This window comes from Dunckerocampus dactyliophorus, chromosome 4, assembly GCF_027744805.1.
Source record: "Dunckerocampus dactyliophorus isolate RoL2022-P2 chromosome 4, RoL_Ddac_1.1, whole genome shotgun sequence".
Lineage (NCBI taxonomy): Eukaryota > Metazoa > Chordata > Actinopteri > Syngnathiformes > Syngnathidae > Dunckerocampus > Dunckerocampus dactyliophorus.
Window position 1 is genome coordinate 27698432 of NC_072822.1, and position 21569 is coordinate 27720000.

The window sequence follows — 21569 nt, forward strand, 5'->3', positions numbered from 1 at the left end:
GAGGCGCACAGTTCATCACCTTCGTCGTTGTTCATCCCGTTGTTCTCTGACAACCAGCTGTCAGCCACACAGTAAAAAGATGGCCTGATGAAAGTGTGGTGGATTGAGCGATTGCTTTTATACCGTCTGCAAACGGAGTTGGCAGAAGTCTGGGACTGCCATGGCAAGAGAGCTTGTTTACGCCCTTTTTGCACCTCGCAGTGCAGTTCAGGACAATATGGGATGCAAGTATTTGCATTTTCACTGTAAAAAGTTTTTGTTGGTAATACTCTCATTCACCAGGGGTGTCCAATTTTTTTCCATTGAGGGCCACATACTGAACAATGACAGGATGCGAGGGCCACTTTGATATTTTGTAAAACAACACATGTAGACATGCTGAGAAGTTATATACTGGATATTTCACAAAGAAACTGCATCTCAGCTTTGTGATGTAGGTGACGAAGCGTGTTATGAGTATGAACTTCGCTCTTAGCTTTTTCCTCCCATTTTTGCTGTTATTTTTTTTTATTTTACACTTTCTCCCCAATAATCTTTGTAAATGTTCTTCTTTTTATGACTTTATTCCCATAATATTGTAACTTTTTCCCAAACGTAATTTAGCAAAAATTCAAACTTTATTTTGTTTTGTTTGTTTCTCATAATATTCGGGCTTTAAACTTCTTGTAAATTTTCTTCTCGGAATTCTGACTTCATTCCCATAATTTTTTGACTTTATTCTCATCACATTTTCTGCAACCTAATTTTCCCAAAATTACAGCTTTATTCGTTGTTTTTTTTATATTGCAACTTAATTTTTTTTAAACCTTAAATTTATGCTTTATTCTTGTAAAATTTATTCTTGTAAAATTACTGCTGACTTAATTTTTTGCTGTTTTTTTTTTTTTTTAGTTTTTGTATTAAATAGTTTTTTTTAGAATGTGGTGCGGGCCAATAAAAAAAAAAAAAAAAAACAGCCGTGGGCCACAAATGTTCCCCGGGCCGCATTTTTGGACACCCCTGTTACACACGTTAAGGCACCCTTCTGTCTGAAACACTTAAGACAGCTGAAAAGTCAACAAAATATCATCACTTCCATGCATTTTTTTGTTTTTTTGGTCAAAAATAGAATTTATTTGTGGGAAAAATCCATTGTAGTACAGTATACAGCACAGCATATATGCATATACAAAATGGGTGGCCGCTGGCCGCGTTGGACAGGTGACTGCTATATACAGGGTCTATAACATGCAAATTTGCTGCGGGGGATTTTTTTTTCAGTGGCCGCTATAGGCAGGTGGCCGTTCTATAAAGGTGGCCGCTAAGACAGGTTTGACTGTATACATATATATATATATATATATATATATGCTGCAAATTCATGACTAAAACCGAGGTTCCACAACCGATATGCCGATATTGTCCAAGCCTTCGGTACCTTCTGTTATCATGAATTCACTACCGAGCAAGAATCGACGAGCTGGCAAGAACGTCAAGACCTTCATGGAGTGCAGCTTATTGGCTTCACTGAATGGCTAACAGCTAGCGTCCCGGATGCTAATGAGAGGAGCTAGCCGACTTCAGTACAGTCAGAGCGGCCAGGAACACAAGAGCCTGTGGAAAGCGCAAAGGAGGTGGGCTTGCAGTGTATGTGATGAAACTGCGGTGTCATCCTGGCCATGTGAACATTAAAATGTCCAAAGAGGCGTTTTTTTAATATCGGTTTTCATTATTGCAAAAAAACACAATGCCGAAATCACACTTTTTATGCCAGTATAGGGCTGTATATGTATATATACTGTATATGGTCAATGCTCTTTCACTTGTATAGCACTTTTCCACCTCCAAGGCACTCAAAAGCGCTTTGACACTGTTAGCACATTTACCTACTGATGACGCAGCATCAGCAACTGGAGGTTCAATGTCTTGCCCAAGGATACTTCGACATGATCACGGGAGGATGGCGGCTCGAACCTGCAACCTTCAGGTTGGGAGACAACCACTCTACCACCTGAGCCATGCCGCCTCTATATGTATAAATACTGTATATACAGTACGGGCAAAAGGTTTGGACACACACACGACACAACTGATGGTCCCAACCCAATTAATAAGGCATATATGTACAGTCTATATATATATATAGATATATACGTACATGTATATATACACACACACACACACACACAACATACAGTAGCATATAAATGAGAGAAAAAAGTCATAAACTTGAATAATAATAGTAATAAACGGATGAAACTAATATGTTAAACTGATATGGTAAACTATAGCACATAGTAACTCCATAACTTTTGATGCACATTGTACCATGAGTCTTCTTATTGGTTCAAAGTGGAGTATAATTACTGCTATTGATAGGCCAATCAAAGGACACAGAGAATGCGCAACCTTGCAAATAGCGACTATAGACGAAGAGACAGAGTACAACTTCCAAAGAGCTCAGCTCATAAAGCTTGTTGCAAATTAGCGTTTCTCTGCTACTGTACTCCTTCTAAAGAGTTGTTCATGCCGAGCGTTTACTGAGTTCACCTTGAATTAGCTCTCTTTTATCATTATTCACATAAACGTCAGTGATAAAATGAGCTGAGCAAATTCTTTTTTTGAAAATGATTTTCAACATAAACATATACAGGTAATTGCGGAACATTGAACTGAAGCTGATTGGAGCTTGAGAGCCGCAAATGCCGTGCAACACAATTTCTTTGAAAGATATACACGACTGTGTACATTTATGGCAACATAAAACATGATGAAAAGAGTGAATGCTGAAGCTGAACTAAAATGTAGAATGAATGTTGAAATATACTAGAAACTCTGAGAACGAGGTCTGAACCAGCAACCACGAGGTTGGAGACGACCACTCTACAACCTGAGCCATGCCACCATGTAAAGAAGAAGCACAATGTTGCATGTATTGTTAAATGTAAAATGAATTTTCACCAACATTTTCAATTGAAAAATGTCACAAAAATATTAAATTATAGAAAATGTGGGAATTTCTATAAAAGTCCTGATAGATAGCCTACATGTCCTGAATGAGCTGAACATTTTGGTGTTGGAATGATTTGAAGTGGTTAAGAAATGTGTGGGAATAGTTAGAGGACAAAAAATGTAAAAATGGAGAATGATGTATAAATATGTTGAACGATTACACGAAAATTGAAGATAGAAACCAGCAACCATTGGATTTTGAGACAACTAAAGTACCACCTGGGCCATGTCGCCCTGTAGAATAAGCAGAATGTTACAGTATTGGAAAATATAAAATTATTGTTCACTGGTAGGGGGCACCATTTAATTGGTCTGTTTGCTTTTAGCAGACTAAAAACGGCGGAATTTGATATGTTGGAAAGTAAAAATGCGGACTGAATGATTATCGTAAGATCACAGATAGAACCAGCAACCATAGGATTGGGAAAAAAAAACGTTCTACCTTTTAAGTCAAGTCATTCTGTCGCATAAGTAGAATGTTACAGAAATGAAAAAATGTAAAATGATTTTCCACCAGTAGGGGGCGTCAAATAAGTTCATTTTCAGCGGGAATGATTGTCACAAAAAATATTACAGTAAATGCGGAAATTTTTTGAAAAGTTCTGATAGATGGCCAACATGTCCTGAATGGGCTGAACATTTTGAGATTGGATTGGTTTGAATTGGGGGGAGTTAGCCGACAAAAAAATTAATTACTGGCACACCTTCAATGTTCGGCTCGGTTAAGCCAGAAGTCAAAGAAGAGATCTTGGATAAGTTTAAGCATGATTCATAGTCCAGGCTTCTGGTGTCTTCCTGAAGTGGACACAGGGCTTATCAATTATGTTAATTACAGACCTGCCTCGTTGACCACTAGACAAAGCAGTCTGCAAAACAAAGCATAAACAGGAAAAGCAGCTCGGAAACAAGAAACACATCAATAAAAACATGACGATCATGGGGAAGTTCCAGGCATGTTCAACCAGCATGAGACATCTCGGCTGATGTAGGTTGCTCTGGAGGGACAGCAGGTGTGGGAATACTTTGACGCTCCCCGGGTGAAAGGACTGCGGATCGTACCAGGGCATTGCAGTGGTACCTCAGTTAACATCTGCTCCAGTTAGCATTTTTTTTCAGTTAACATACAAAATTTTTGCAAAAATTTTTCCTTGGCTTGCATTCGCCCGCTTGTTCAGCATCCAAAATACTGTCCAGTTTGTTTATGGCGCCATCTTGGATCACGCGCCGAAGACAAAATCTTGTGATACCCGCACATGATCGGGCAATGCATTGTGGGCCGCGGCCACCATTTTAGAGCGACGGCATTTTTTTTATATCACATTTGCTGTGCTAGACAGAGATACACAAAGTCACAAAGTGTTTTTTTTCCACTTTCTATATTAAACGTCAAGGTACATGTTTATTGTTTCTAGAACGTTGCTATTTAGTTTGATATATTTTTTATGTTTTTGCAAATTGCAGTTGCAACAGAACAATGTGGTTTTTTTATATACATTTTGTTAATTGACGGTTTTGTGGATTTTGTTAAAAAAAAACTAGGTAAAAGTGATGTTAAATGTTCAGTTGTCCATTCATTTGTAATTATTTTTGCATTATTTTCTGCATGTAAAACTATCGCTATTGTCTATAAAATGAGCTCTGTGTTAACATTTTTGAGTGTCTGAAATGCATTAATTGGATTTACATTATTTTTTATTAGAAAATTTGCTTTGGTTAGAGTCCGTTTTGGATTGAGTTGGACCTTCTGGAACAGATTGACATTAACCAAGGCTCCACTGTACTATTTTTGCAGTTTTCTACCTTAAAAGTACTCTTTTGCTGCTTTTAACACTCTCACCGCCTGATGACAGCATCAGGAGCAATCGGGGGTTTTGTTTCTTACACCACCTTCAGGTTGGGAGACAAGGATGTCTGGGTTTCGCTGCTTCACTGCTGTCCTAACTTGGACAGAGATGGATGATGGCAGCGTAACCGGAAGAACAGCTAAATGTTTCATCCAACTTTTAGGGGCTTTTAAAATGATAATGGATCCCAGTGGGGCACTATAGTAGGTTTCTTTTAATAAAATACGCTTTAAGTCTCAACTTGTGTACAGGGTAAATCTACATTCTTTTCCTCATGGCTGAAATTCTCAGATTTGGCAGCCTCCTCCCCTGGCCACGCCTACTCTGTTGCGGTCCATCAGGTGTCGAGGATCAGCTCTAGCCTGCACGGCTCAGAGGTTCATAGAGACACCCCTCAAGGGGTTACTTACGTTATCAGCAAACAGTAAAGAGGAATTGGATATAATGAAGCATTTTCAAGCATAAAAATAGATAAATGAAGTAAAATAGAAATATAAGGCATTCAGAAGACACATTCAAAGATGTTGTGATGATATCTAGTATTCTACACTGGTTACTGGGTATCAGCAATGTTACTGTAATGTTGGGTGAGACACACAAGCACCAGATATGATTGCCACAACAACAGGCTTTCATTGCAGGTTAGACTGATCTCACAACAGGCACAATAATCCCTAACACGGGCTACTGTTTCGTCCGTATCCCACGGCAAACTAAAACCCAACTCTGAGCCCCCAATGTCACTTCCTGTCCGATAGCACCGGAACACATTTACAACAACACACTCAAGCACAAGTCTTATTTATGTCTTAAATGTGTTATTTTCTTTTATTATGTCTACTATATTGGGTAATAGAAGTGTAAAGGTGACTATACGGGTGTTATTTCATGTCTGGAGGGCTCCAATAATGTTAAAAAGCGTATTTAGGAGGTCGTGAACAGGTTTTCGATGTTCTAACTACAAAAATATTCAATTTATAAATAAAGAATCCTACTTTGCAGAAATTCACTTATCACAGTCAGGTTGTGTAGAGGTTACTGAATTCCAGAACAGAAATTCAAAAGATCTTGTGGAAATCTTGTGAAGGTCTCGTACTCAACCGTTCATGAGATTTAGGAGTGGCATAAAGTTGCTAACGTCGTTAACGTAATCCACGGGATGGGTTGCACGTGACATCAAGCAGATAGAGGTAAACAAGCGCAGCCCTAGTGAGACGTCAAGTGAAATTGGAGCGAAAATGCCGCACACATTCACTCAGCTAGGGATTTCGGAAAAAGTTACCGCAGAGTTCCTAAAATAGTCCATCATAAAGGAGTCGTAAAGTCGTAAAGAGTATGAACACGCTTGAGTTTGGAGTGAGCAACGACAAGAACGTTAGAATATAGTTGGAACTGGAAAGTGCTTATGAACATGGGAAATACAGAAAGAATTGCCTCAAGAAACTATAAACGCGGTTTATATGACGGCAAAAAGTGCTTGTCAGCAACAAAGCAAGATTATAATTTGCTCATTTTAGAAAAGAAATGGAATCAAAACATTTGCTTGCCATCTACAAATTCTAAACTAACACAACACATTCCTGGATGACGGAACACAACTGAAACTCAATGTTGAGGCACAACACAGAATCAAAGCAACTGCAGTTTTAAAGATCCAATCCAATTATTGATGCCAGCCACATACAGTATTTGAAAAGAACATGGAAACATTTATAAGCGAATTGCTTGACAAAACACTCAGATAAAAAGATCTCATGCATGCATCAACAATCCATCAAAGACACTGCTACCCCATGCACCAAAAAGGCCAATATTGCCTTTCATGACGGATGTAAAGAAACGACGTCTCCACACTTTTCTACAAGTAATTCTTCAATTTCTTGCAAGGGTAGGAAGGACTGTGGACCACAAGATCGTTTGAAATCTTCAGAAAAGTCTTCTTAAGGGTGTCTGCATCCACACCGTAACATTCAGGTTCTTGGTTAGCGTCATTAATCTCTTCCAGTAGGTCCGATAATGTGAATCCATTTGTTCTGTTCCAGAAAGCCAAAAATATGAACACAAAACACTTTTTAAAAATATTTTATTCTAGTTTTACGTGTAGAAAACAATCCAAAATGCATGTAAATACATATAAATGATGAATGAAAGGAATAAATGAACATTAAGGTTAGTGTTAGATGCTTGACGACATTGGGTGATAGCGTGACCACCATCTTGAGGTATTTCTTCAATTCAATAGTGTTTCTTACCGCAAGTCTCTGCTTTTTTTTTAAATCATGGCTGCAAAATAAACCAAAACTAAGCCAAAGAAAGTTGCAAGTGCCAGCATTTTGATAAAGAAGGTGAGAAACACTATTTAATTCAAGCGAAATGACTCAAAATACCAAGGTGGTGTCTGTGTTGATCTCACTGCGGCATCATGTCTTTGGCAACAATCACATCTTTGGTGGAGGAAAAAGTCAACTTAAATGTTCATTCATAACTTTCATTTGTCATTTATTTTGCTGGGTTTCAGGCAGACGGGGAGCCAGCTAGGATCTCACTCGGTATATTTTGGAGATAACGGTGCGTGTAGTTGAAATGATTTGCTCCAATTGTGAGAGTGTGATGCACAAAGACATAAAATAGTTGACAACAAGACGATGGAAAAGCAGTGAAAGCTTATCATCAGCGTCAGACATAATGAAAATAATGCTTCCAATGTGTATTTGCATTCTTACGCCGAATCAGTCTGCGTGAATACATTCTTGTACGTGTCCTTCATCGTTTAGCTGCCCTGTCTGGCAAAGTCTGAGCTCCATAGCCAAGTTCCTGCGCTTCCAGGTCGACTGTGTCCACTCTCTGTTGCAGAGGGATTTCACACACTATTTCCTGCCTGCTAGAAGCCCGGACCCTGCCACACTTCCAAGCGCTCCGTGGAGCATCGCTGGACATTCTTCCAGGTGGAACACTTCACAGTTTTAGCCGAGGTGCTGCTAAGGAGGTCAGGAGAACCAGGGTGGAGAGGGGTTTATGTCATCAGAGGGTGACGTGATTGAGTCAGACGTTCTATTATGTATTTTCCCATATTTTCATGCAACAGAGCAGGCTTTGTAATCTTGGTGGTATACTGCATATATGGTGTTTATTGAATATTTGGAAAAGCATACAATTGGAACAATTAGATAAAGCGGTATAAAATGGCAAAGCTTTAGTTGTCGGTTTCTGTAACTCCTTCTGCATTTCACATTTTCATGAGCATTTTCGAGTGTCAACAATATTTTAACTTTGGTTTTAGTGTAAATGTTGCTTGTTGTTCCTCACTGCAAACTGGACCGTGTTCATACTCCACTCGACGAGAGACAGCAGCTACTCTTGTATACGTTTTTTGGTTGTTTCTTGAACTTTTTTCCCTTTTTGATGGACTATCGTCGTAAAAACCAGGGCTGTAAAATAGTTAATCGGGACATTTTGACCATAGTTAACTCATAATGTTTGGAAATTAATCAAGATAGAAAGAAGATTAAAAATGTATATATTTTAAAAACAGAACAATTCTATAGAGTGTACAAACAATATGATTCGATTCCATATGATTCAACAATTACATGTCGATGTAGACGTTGATCTGACATTATAATTTGAAATAATTTGAAAAATAACTACATCATTTTCTTGTAAAGGGATACAAATTTTGGAAATATGGGTCGTTATTTTATTCAAAAGATAATATATAGTTAGAAATCCCCAAATATTCGCATGTTTAATGTGAGCGGCAACTTGTTTCGCAGTCCTTGAACGCACCATTTAACTTTGCAGTGCATCTTCTCCCACGATGCACAGATAGTCTTTGCTGTAGTTTTCTGGTTTTTCCTTTCATCACATATTTGGTCCCAAATGCTGATACCGTGTGGGAATGCATTACGGTAAGATTTGATGAGCTTACTGAGTGCTAATGTCAACAGTTGTTGGTGCACCACTCTGAAAAAAACAAGTCCAGGGTCGTACTGGCGGATGGTGGCCCTGTATTCATTTAGTGCTTTTGATTTGATGCTGTTCCTGTCATGGTTTTTCACAATACATGATAAATAAGATAAATCAGATCGATATAATGTACGTATGTTACGTGAGTGTTGAAAATCTTTCCCGGTGATCAGCTAGCGCAATGCTAACTGTAGCGATAGCTAATGCTATTCATTGTCATTGACACAAAACCCCGAGTAGCTGTCCTCGGCTATGGCTGCCTGCAACTTGTAGCTCCTAGCCCAAATTTTAGCTAGCCGTTCAAAGCAATTTTGTCCACATTTTTGTACACTTTTTTTCACTGCCTGCACTACTTAGAGAGCACCATAAACACCCTGAACGTTATCTTTGTGAACCTGCCATTGTTTTCTTCCATGTACTGAGGGTCTAGCGAGAGTACCCCGTGACATGCGGTGAATTGGTTCCAGATCTGACCACGGTAAGTGAATTTCCGCAAAGTAGGATTCATTATTAATAAACACAATATTTTCGTAGTTACTGCATAGAAAACCTGTTTATGACTTTTTAAATATGGGTTTTTAACATTATTAGAGCCCTGTAGACATGAAATAACACCTCTACAGTCACCTTTACACTCCTATTATTCTTTCTTTACATCACATGGTACAGGCTACAGACATAATAGCATAGCAAGCTACCGAGCTGACGAGTCAGCCTCTCCAATGTACTTATTCTAAACTTTAGAAAGTGTTTTAAATGGAGTGGGGAAGACGGACAAAGAAGCCAAAAAATTTCCACTTCCACACAGAAGGAGAGGAGAACCTTTTCTCCATTCGATCTCAGCCATGGCATGTCGGCTGGGCTCTGCTGGCTCAGTAGCAAGTCTCCATGCAGTGTGAAAGGTAATGCAATCTAACGTCATGTCTCACACCGTTACTGATGCCTATTGAACACAATACTACATATAACTTGTCTTTTAATATTTTTGAATAATAATAGGCCATAGTCAACCACGAAACAGTGATCTTTTTTTTGTTCATTTTTTTTTTTAAATTACGATACAGTGAGGGAACGATATTCAAATCTTGATGTAGCGAGGGACGACTGTATTTCCTATAGTCTGCGTAATACAGTGCATGGAAATGTACCAAATGTCTCCCACACTGCCTTATACGCAGTATTGAACTGAGGGGACCCCCAGGATCTGGACACTGCAAATTAGTCTTCCAGTCCTGTCCCTCTTTGTCTCCCTTGAACAGCCCAAACCGTTATCTGTGTTATAATTCATTTAATAAAGTTGTTTAGCTCGCACAATCTCCCAGCCCCCTTCCTCCGTTGCTCTTTTTAATCAAGCTAATGGAGGCCACAGATATTATATTGATTTCCACCTTGTGATGGTTTTCAGTCAATCGACAAGCGTTGCAAAAGTGAGCAGCGCTTTTCTTTTTTTTTCCTTTTGCTTTCCTCTGCCTGAGTTGCGAGGTATGAAAAGGAAGTTGAGGAAACATTCTTCACGCTAGCGTTTCCATGCTCAACTTCACACCCGGCGTAAGTGACGCGTAACCCCCGAGAGGCTGAGCTCTTGACCTGTGAAGAGACGCTTTCGCTCCGTCTCTTTCAGTCGGCAGAGTTGGACGCGGCCAAGGTGGCAGGCCAATTCCGAACTGTTGTAACAAATCAGAAGGCAGCCAGCCGTGTGTCACAAGAAACAGACGGGTAATGACAATTCACTTACCCTCCATGGGAGAATCCATTTTCCCACAATGCACCTGTCACAGAACCCTCACTGAGCAAAAACCCTTCTCTTCCTGCCGTCTGACACCATAATTGCATGTTAACATTTTTTATGGATGCCAGGAAATCGTGATGAAATCATGTGGCTTTTTGTTTTTTTCACAATAAGTCGCTGAAGGTTTATCCACATTTAAATAATGCACCACGTTTTATTACGGACTGAAATAAATCTTTCGCCGGCTCAATGAATCAATGACAACACACTCAGAATCCACTACTGAGCTTCTGGTTATTCATTATTTATTTACAGGAGGTCCGAGTTCTGGTCTTACCATGGAGATGGAAGTGAAGTTTTAGTGTAAGTTGGAACTTCTGCCTAAACCGGGGGTGTCCAAACCTGTTCCACACACTGAAAAGTGAAAGGATATTTTGTAAAGCATTATCGGTGGTCTCGTGGTGGTCTCGTCATATTACTCCCATAATATAATAACTTTCTCACCAACTTAGTGTTTGAAAAAAATGACAACTTTATTTGTTTTGGGGATTTTTTTCATAAAATTCCGACTTCAAAAAACAAACAACATTTTTTTCTTTAATATTACAACTTTATGCTACTGAAATGGCATCATATTTTGAGTTTATGCTCATAAAATTACAGCTATTTATTCCATTTCAGCTGTTTTTCTTTAAATTTCGAATGATTTCAACTTTTTCTTGTAAACGTTCATCTCGTATTTAGGACTTTATTTATGTTACTTTTAATTTTACTTTTAAGATTTTGACTTTACTCTCATATTATAACTTTTTCCGCAACCTAATTTTCCAAAAATTCCAACTTTATTTGTTGTTTTTCATAATATTACGGCTTCAAAAACATGTTTTTCTTTAACATTTAAACTTTGTTCAAATTAGGACGATATTTTTTCTCATTAGATTCCAACTTTTTTCTCTTCATAGTTTGACTTTTTTTCTTGTAAGATCACTTGTAAGATTTTTCTATTTTTGCTGTTGTTGTTTGTTGTTAAATTATATTTTTTAAATGTGCCGCAGGCCAGCTGCGACACCCTTCACCAAAATGATAGCTGAATGAACACCTAAGTCACTCACACTGTACACAGAAGTCATGAAGGACATATAAAATACAGTCATGAAAAATAACATACAAGAATCAACTGAAACGGTAATAAAAATGATTTTTAGCCCTTGTCTTGCACCCTGCTTGCTTATCACTGTCCATTTTATAGGAGCAGGTTCTTTCACATGTTCAAAGACATCATCTTTATCCTTCGTGATGGGTCACTGCGTTTGAGCAGCTTGGACTGCGGCACGCAACCAATGTTGATTTCTTCTTCACTTCAAAAAAGTGACATTGTCTTTCCTCAGTGTAGCAATGCGCTACTACATATTCTTCTATCTACGCATTCATTGGTCAATACCGATTTCGTATGAAGATATAAATCCCATAAGTCTCCGATGCAATCTGAATGGTCAGGTCGCATATATCCTACCTCTATGTCATGGAAAGGCACGTTTTGCTGTGCGAGAGTTGTAGAAAAGAACTCACAGATTTAGGCAAAAGTTTTTGTCATCCAGAAATTAATTTAAAATTCTGAGTCAGTGAAGTGGCTAATGTCAATGTCCCACCACCCCGAACTCCGACATCCACCCACACGCTCCTCCAAACAGACATCTTGCCCTCTATCTTCTTAATCTCCTAGGCAAAATAATTTGGTTAAGAAAATGTTGACTCTGGTGGCACAAAAAATCCTTGAAATCGTCACAAATGCGCCAGGGAGACCACAAATTGGGGAAAATGTTTACTTCCGTAAACACACACTGCCGTGTGTGACGTTGTGTTTTGACGAACGCGTTGCATTTACATCACAAACAAATACAGGTCATGTTTTTTTGGTAATGTGAACGACTACATCAAAAGATCGGATGTTCACAGAAAATCTGAACTGAGCATCGTACGCTGCAGTGTGAACGTAGCCTTTGATGACTAAAGCATGCTGATACGTATTACGTTTTTGTTGATAAGATGAGACTGGTCGAAAATGTTAGTGGGTGGTCTGTCCAGACGTTCAAAACACATGACCATGAAACGTCACAACTAAGAAACATCGTGACCAAACTCTTGTAACCACGAAATGTCGTAATCACGAAACGATGTAACGACAAAACATCGTAACCAAATCGTTGTAACACAAAATGTTGTAACAATGAAACCCTGAAATATCATGACGAAATCATCGCAACCATGAAACATCCCAACCACAAAATGTTGCAAATGTGAAATGTCATAACCACAAAACATCATAACCTAACTGATGTAACTCCAAAACGTCATAACCAAACTGTTGTAGCATGAAATGTAACAACGAAATATCAGAACCACGACGTCCAACGTCCCAACCACAAAACGTCATAGCCACAAAACACCGCAACCACCAAATGTCTTAACTAAGAAACTTTGTAACCACGAAACGTTGTAACCACAAAGCGTCATAACAAAGAAAACGTAACCACGAAACGTAACACAGGGAAGCCTGTTTATACTGTGTGTGTGTACATTTTCACATCTATAATAACCATAAAAGTCTTTACTTTCATACCAACATCATCCATGTACACCTTGTACAGTACATGCACACTACCATATAACTTATTTTGGATATGTATTTTGCTAGCACAGGGGCATCAAAACTCACCGTGGGCCACATCGGAGTTGTCACCCTACGAGGGCTGCCTGTAACTGTCAAACCACATAAATTCACAATCACCATCATCATGATATTATGTCACATTTGATGATTACGATTTTCATTTTGTCTTGTTTTACCAACACATTTACACTGAAATAAGAATACAGTGTCAAGCAGAAATGTTATACTATTGTATAATTAATTTTAAATGGGGTTTGACAAGAACAAAATTAACTAATTTTGTGTCAAGATTGTCAGAACAAATACAGATAGCAAAAAAGTTATTTTGTACTTAATATATTTTACAAAAGTAATAAAATAATTCAAATCAATAATAATAATACAAAACATAAATATAGAATTTAAAAAAAATAGTAAAATATTTTTTTTTAAAAGTGTTTTTTTGGCGTGCATTATTTCCAGTCTTTCACGGGCCACATAAACCGATATAGCACTTGTGTCCTAGCAAGTCTAAAAAATTGTTTAAAAGTAAAACAAACGAGTGGAAATCCCAAAAATCATGAGAAGTAAAACACAAACGTAACTCCGGGAAAGGGCAGTAAAATACGGCAGTCTCCTGGGAAAAATGGTAATGTTGGCAAGTATTCTGTAATCGGAAATATTGATATAAAAGTGTCTGCAGCCGGCTAAATGCTGCAGAAGGTGAATTAATGTTGGAAATGATCCGTCTAAGTTACTCCCTGTGAGTTACTTTCCTCAACGACCATTCTTGGCCTCTATTATCATTGAACTGAGATCAGAGAGCAACATTAGAACCATTTTTCCCCTTTAAGTGACATCAATGTTGACCTGGGAGAATCCCTGCCGGGGTGCCAGAAATCATCAGGAAAGTAATGTTCAATTATGTGCACTATTTGTTATCCTGCACTGGGCCAAATTGCAGCGGAAGGTTAAGGCGAGACAGAGGCTAACGCCATCACTTCGGTATCACCGCCCTGAAAGGGAATGACCTCTACCTCAGATTAGTGCAAGGAAACACGCTGCGCATCGTAATTCATCCCAGCAAGACATATTTCATCCTGGGGAAGCTTTTTGCAATTTCTAATAGCTTTTGCGTTACCATAATATGAATACACCACCTCTAAAAAGGCCTTTTTAGAATTAACATTATTGACTGAGGTGCAATCAGGCACTTGTGTAATGGTTAATGGAAGGTTAACGTTCAAGTCACAAGATAAGGTGTGGGGCTTTAAACACATTTATTGATTCTGTCGGTGCTTGATTTCTGATATGAATAGATAAATGCTTTGCACATTTGCACCAATAAATTTGACTGACTGTAACACACACACACATGCATGGATACCCGATTCAGACCTTTACCACCAGAACCAAATTAATTAAAAGATACATGATGGTGGATATAGCACATAGAAAACAATAGTGATGTTTTTTTTAATAAAATATTACAACAGTGGAACCGTTTTTTTTGTCATTCAAGGTCCGTAAACTGAAACATACATAACCTAAGCAATTTTTCCCATAGGAAATCATCAAATCCAATTAATCTGTTCTAGACATCCACATATATGAACACAAATGTATTTTTATAAAGAATTATTATAATCTTACATTTGGAAAACAATGAAAGAATTTCTGTGAAGGAGGATTCCTTTTTTATAATTATTTATTTGTAGTTAGAAATGGGTCCGACTTATTGCCGGCAATGCGAAGCAAACTCTGACATCGGTCATACAGATAACAGCCTGAATTAGGTGGTCCGGTACCCCATATTCCCGGAGTACTTCCTACATAATTCCTTGAGAAACACTGTCGAATGCCTTCTCCAAGTCCACAAAACACATGTAGACTGGTTGGGCAAACTCCCATGCACCCTCAAAGACCATACCGAGAGTGTAGAGTTGGTCCACGGTTCCACGACCAGGACACTGCTCCTCCTGAATCTGAGATTCAACTATCCGGCGGAGCCTTCTCTCCAGAACCCCTGAATAGACCTTACCAGGAAGCCTGAGAAGTGTGAACCCACAATAGTTGGAACACACTCTCCGGTCCCTCTTCTTAATACCACCACCCTGGTCTACCAATCCAGAGGCACCACCCCCGATGTCCATGTGATTCTGCAGAGTTGTGTCAACCAAGACACCCCCACAGCATCCTTAAGGAACTCCAGGCGGATCTCATCCACCCCCGAGGCCCTGCCACCAAGGAGTTTTTTCACCATCTCTGCAACCTCAGCCTCAGAGAGAGCTCACCGTGCTCCCAAAGCACTGCTTCCTCACTGGAAGATGTGTAAGTGGGATTGAGGAGGTCTTTGAAGTATTCCTTCCACCGGTCCACAACATCTCAAGTCGAAGTCAACAGGAAATCATCCCCACCATACACGGTGTTGATTGTGCACTGCTTCCTCTTCCTGAGATGGCAGATGTTGGTCCAGAATCTCTTGAAAGCCCTCTGGAAGTCGTTCTCCATGGCTTCTCTGGTGACTGCAAGAGCTGCAGACCACTTTGCCCACCAGTACCTGTCAGCTACCTCCGGAGTCCAATGGGCCATAAAGGCCAAATAGGACTACTTCTTCAGCTTGACAGCATCCCTCACCACTGGTGTCCACCAACGGGTTCTGGGATTACCGCCACCGACCGCCTTACGGCCACAGCTCCGATCAGTCGACTCAAGAATGGAGGCAAGGAACATTGGGGGTTGGTCTGCGTTGACTCCCAATCACGCATTTCCAGGTCGCTGCCAACGAGTGTTGAAGTCTCCCAGTAGAAAAACGGAATCCCCCGAGGGAGCACTCTCCAGTACTTCCTGTAAGGACTCCAAAAAGGGTGGCTATTCTGAACTGCCGTTGGGCGCATAAGCGCAAAAAACAGTCAGGACCCATCCCCCCCACCCGAAGGCGGAAGGAAACTACCTTCTGTGAGCGGTGAGCTCATGGGAGGGGCACAAGGGGTGAGCTCATGGGAGGGGGGACCCATGTTATCTCTTCAGGCTATGCCCGGCCAGGCCCCATGGGTGCAGGCCCGGCCACCAGACACTCGCCATTGTGCCCCTCCTCCAGGCCTGGCTCCCGAGGGGGACCCCAGTGACCCGCGTCCGGAAAAATTAGGTCCATTGTTTTAGTCTTCATTGGAATCTGTTGAGCCACTCTTTGTCTGGTTCCTCCCCTAGGACCTGTTTGTCATGGGGGATCCTACCAGGGGCATGAAAGCCCCCGAAGACTTAGCTTCTAGGATCATCGGGACACACAAACTCCTCCACCACGATAAGGTGGTAGCTCAGGGAGGAGTAATGTCAAGTAATGTCTAGCAATGTCAAAAAGTGTATTTAAGGTTGTAAACCTTTAACTACGCTCTACACTCGCTTTAACTACAAAAATATTACATTTGTAAGTAAATTAGAAATCCTACTTCACTTATCAATCACAATTGGATTAAAAAAAATGAAATATTTGTGATAAATTGTAACTTAAAAATGAATGTAATCAAATCAAATACATGTGACACTGCCAGGGTTAGCTTATAGGGTTACAGGCTATTAATAGATAATGGGATAGTGAACTGCCAGGGCGTTAAGTCCTATGGAGAAAAGGCTTTCTAAGTTTGTCTTTTCGGAGAAGTGAAGTGAAGATCATAGGCAGAAAAATGGATTTGTGTGCTTGAGAACCTTATTGTGTTAAAATAGAACAGCTTGAATGTTTTTCATTGAGAATTGATTGCTTGACAAAAAGCACATTTTACCAGTTCAAAATAGTGACGTAAAGAAAGAAACACTTCAGCAAATCTTCCTTGCTACAAAGAAGCCAATGAAAAGAGTTGTGTTGCACATCTTTTAAGATGCATTCATCATATCAAGAGTGGCCACCATTGAGAGCATCTATTCTGAACCCGGTGCAAAGATGGACAAAAAGCAGTGGCATCAATTCAGTAAGATTAAAAGAAAACATATTGTATTATTAAGTGCATCAATTGTGGTGTACAAAAGAGGTTGGTAAGTGTTGGAGATGAGAAGAGGGCTGCTCCAGTCTCTACATAACCTCCTGCCCTCGCACAAAGCAGCGGTTTGAACCTCTTACATACATAAAGATGGCTTCTCTGCATGCTAATTCCACACATGTACGCTTTCAAGCACTAAAATACTCAATGTCACATGCAAATTACGTCGCCATTTCATTCCAAAGTGTCCCATCGGCTGCAGGAAGCGCAACGGCAGCGCTGATTGGGTGATGATTTGTTTAGTTCCAGGGTAAGATTCTGATCTTTGATTGACATGCATATGAGGAGAATACAGCAGCACAGACTTTTGTGCAAGGTTGCCATGCAAATGAAGCAGCTTCATTTTCCTGTAAAGGTTGAGGGGAAAGTGGATATGCAGGACCATTTGCCAGGACCAGGACCAGGACCACAGGTGTGCATTACAGACATACAAGTTACAGCAAATACAGAAACAGAACACCGTGATTGGTAACATGGCTGACAAGGTTTGAATAGTTTTACATTCAAACTATATACTGTATTTAACTAACTATAAATTTATGATCAGGCACTGCAGTGGAGACCCAGGATAGAATCGAAATCCTTGTCTGTCGTGAGTTGCAAGCCGTGTTGCTGGACAAAGAGATTGTGGCGCTTGAGGGCAGTAACATACTTCTCAAATGATTTCAATCCTCAGATTCTTTTCTCTTTTTGCTGTCCAGAAAGGAATACCAGGCACTGTTTAAGATGTTAAAAAGCTGAGATTTGATTGAATCCTTTTTGAATGCTTAAAGAAAACTAAGGCGCAGCACTTACTGAAAAGTGAATCATTGGGCGTTATTCCCATTAGTGACTTTCGCCATCAATAGTTACATTATTGCAAATGAGTACTGCTTACCAGAGACCTATACGACATTGGTGGATAGAACATGAACTGCACTATCAATACCGGTTTTCACAGAATTTGTTTTTCGATGGAAATTATTGCTAAAAATGCCTCGGTGTTCATACGGCCAAACAGTTGGTGACTCAGGTCCTTTCTGGTTGAAAAAAAAAAAAAGGTGTCCACACAGTGTCAAATCAGTTAATGTTCACTGAGTGAAATCATTGTACACATAAGGCACACCTACAGGTGGCGCTGTAAACAGACATACAGACAAAAGCACGGGACACACTAGAACTATAGAAGAAGAAAGAACGCATGCGCATGAATTCACTCATGTTTGGCTTGTCCGGATGGTCTAGACACTCTGGAGTATAAAAAAATATCAGAAGACTGTCAACTGGGAGTCATGCCAGTCAAAATATTCAGTTATTATGTTAGCAGTATACAACGGTCACTTCTGGTCACGTGATGACGACAATGACATCATCGTTTTTAGAAAGTACAATTTTGCTTGTCTACACGGCAAAGACAAGCCTGCGTTATCTGATTTTCCCAATCTGGAAGCCGTTTTCAAAAATTATTGTTTCAGGACACCCAGAACACTTTTGCATGTGGATGACATGAAATGATAAAATACCGTTTTGACCTAAAAATGTTCCGGTGTGGACAGGCCGTCAGTCTCTGTGAAGAGATAGTGGTTTGTTCAGAGGTGGGACACTACCAGCCAGGGGAATCCATTTTTCTTTCTTAAGTGAGTGTGTGTGTATGAAGTTTATTTCTTCATACACACAGAATGCTGAACTCCATTTCTGTCACCTTTCTTCGTCCCAATAAGCAGTGTGCACCGTGCACTGATGAGGCGTTCATGCGCACTTTCATATGGAAATGTTTCTTTCGTTTTTGAAACTTTCGGTTTTTGTGGCACTTTTTGGAATGGATTAATGACAAAAACCACTGTATGAATATCACTGAGCAAAATTTCCAAAAAGCTGTTCGTTCTCCTAAAGCAAAACTGTATGCACAAACAATTTTCTCTTACTTTCCCTCGCTCATGTGTTTAAATGACGAAGCTATGAAATTGTTAAAAGAGACTACATTCCTACGGATCATTTTGGACAACAGACTCCATTCTCCACCCCAGTCACTGCTGGTGTATCCTTCGGCAAAACACTTCACCCGCCTTGTCTCTAGTGCTGCCCAGACTGGTGTATAAATGTCAATGTTGGTGATCGTAGAGGCAGCCATGTTTGCATCAGTGCACTACAGATGCAGTTTACCACCACCAGTGTGTGACTGTGGACTGAATGAATTATGGGTAATCCATGATTATGATTGTTATTTTTAGCAAGTTAACATGACAACAGAGCGCCGCTGTATGAGTCTAGTATTGAAAAGACCATTTCTTCTGCATTTTCTTTGTATTTGACATTGACTGCAGTAGCTGTGACTGTGTAGACGCGGTGATATTCACGTCATTTTACACCGTGTTCCTATTGGTTGGTCATGCTCGTTCGTGGGTTCTGCCTTTTATCATTGTTCCTTTCTCACTGTGAGATATTCAGCCACCATTTTTAAGATACAATGGCCAATTCTTCCCGCGATTGTGCAACTAGAAATCACAAGCTCCTCATTCATCCGTAGTTTTTAGTCCTTTCCCCTGGACAATATGGTCAATCCATTTTTGTCATGGACTTTGCCAAAAATTAGTGCCATTGTGGGAAGAAGGTCAGAACCAATCAGGTATCAGTAACCAGCAAGCAATCTGGGACCCTTCAGTCAGGGCATCTCCTATGCCCCTCCAATTCGTCTGGTCCAATCAGAATCTTGACACTCAAATGCTGAAGGTAGATGACAAAATGGTAGAGGGATGGAACCATCTCTGACACCTTCCGCCAGACAAATCTATGTTTGTCACTTGCACATTCATGTACAATCATGTCCAGATTATCCATAAAATGCAGTTTGGGCAAAGACAAAGTACATCTACAATTACTCCAATGTAGAGATGCTCGATATTGGCTTTCTTCCTGATATCTGAGATACCGATATTGTCCAGCACTTCATTACCGATACCAATATCAACAGATACTGATACAGATACTGACATACCTCAAACTAAGGAACACTTTATGCTTCTTCTACTGGATGCATTTCACATTGAAACACTGAGGTCCCTATTTCTATTTGTGGCCATCTCGTTTGTCTTAGTAGGGATATCTGATAGTATCGGTCGACTCATGTAATATTGTAATATGTTGATATTGGCATAAAAACATATTAGTATTGTTTTTTTCAACCAATACTGATTTCGGCGCCGGTGTGATGACATGCTCCCACTTGATAACTTCACTGATTGTGTTAGTCCAGAGTTTCATACTCATATGGATGTTTTTGCCTGATAGAAATGTGCAGCTTTTGAACCGGTATCGTGACCAATATTATTTAATTGGACTTTTACATGCGACTTTATTAAGTCTCACCTGTCTTACTTGTTGATCACACTCACTGGCACTTTAGAGTTGTGCTGGTCATTGAGTTGACAGTCCGGGCTTTTAGCTCGATGGCCAGTGTTCTCAACTCTCATTTTACGGACCAAAGTGGGGGAACCAATACAAAGCTAGATGAAGAAATTTCAGAAGAAATTGCGTGTGAATGCTCAAGCTGAATTGAAATCTAGAATGAATGTTGAAATGTGTTGCAATTTATTCATCGACTAAGGTGCTGACCGGCAACAATCGGGTTCTACAACCTGAACCATTCTTCCGTACACAGAATAAGCAGAATGTTACATACATGTAATATTAAATGAACGTCTCCCAATAGGGGGCGACATTGAAATTATCCATTCATTTTCAATGGGAAAAATGGCACAGAAAATACAGAATTATGGAAAATGTTGGAATTTTTAGAAAAGTACTGATAGATAGCCTACATGTCCTGAATGAGCTGAACATATTAACATTCAAATGGTTTGAGGTGGTGGAAAAATGTGGGAGTAATTAGCAAACAAAAAAACAGCGGAATTTGAAATGTTGGAATGTAAAAATGGAGAATGATTGTTGAAATGTAGAAATATGTTGAGCCATTATATGAGGACTGAGGATCGAACCAACAACCACTGGGTTGGGAGACGACCAATCTATCACCAGGGCCATGTCACCCTGTAAAATAAGCAAAATGTTACAGTAATGAAAAATGGAAAATGATTTTCCACCAAATAAAATGCTCATTCACACTCAACGGGAAAATTGTCACAGAAAATATAAAATTAAATGTGGGATTGTTTTTTTTTTTTTAAATCCTGATAGACGGCCATCATGTCCTGAATGAGCTGAAAATATTGACGTTGGATTGGTTTGAATCTGTTGAGAAAGGTGGGAATAGTTATTGGACAAAAAATTAAGCGGAATAAGCAGTAGAAGTAGACGTAGAGGAATAAATAGATGAAACATGGTGTAGCATTTTATATGTGCGAATGCAGAACAAAAGA

The 21569-nt window shown here is 39.6% G+C and overlaps 1 protein-coding gene across 2 annotated transcripts in view; it reads left to right on the plus strand.

Annotated features, from left to right (window-relative positions):
- isl1a (ISL LIM homeobox 1a) overlaps nt 1–21569 on the plus strand; it is a 95835-nt gene that overhangs the window by 35243 nt on the left and 39023 nt on the right. Inside the window, exons 7-8 of one of the 2 annotated variants that reach the window (XR_008569966.1) lie at nt 7689–9279; nt 9610–10290. The exons of the other annotated variant lie outside the window; for it this stretch is intronic. The gene's annotated coding sequence lies outside the window, so the exon portion shown is untranslated. Of the gene's footprint in view, nt 1–7688; nt 9280–9609; nt 10291–21569 lie in introns of those variants that run through there. 2 annotated transcript variants of the gene reach the window in all.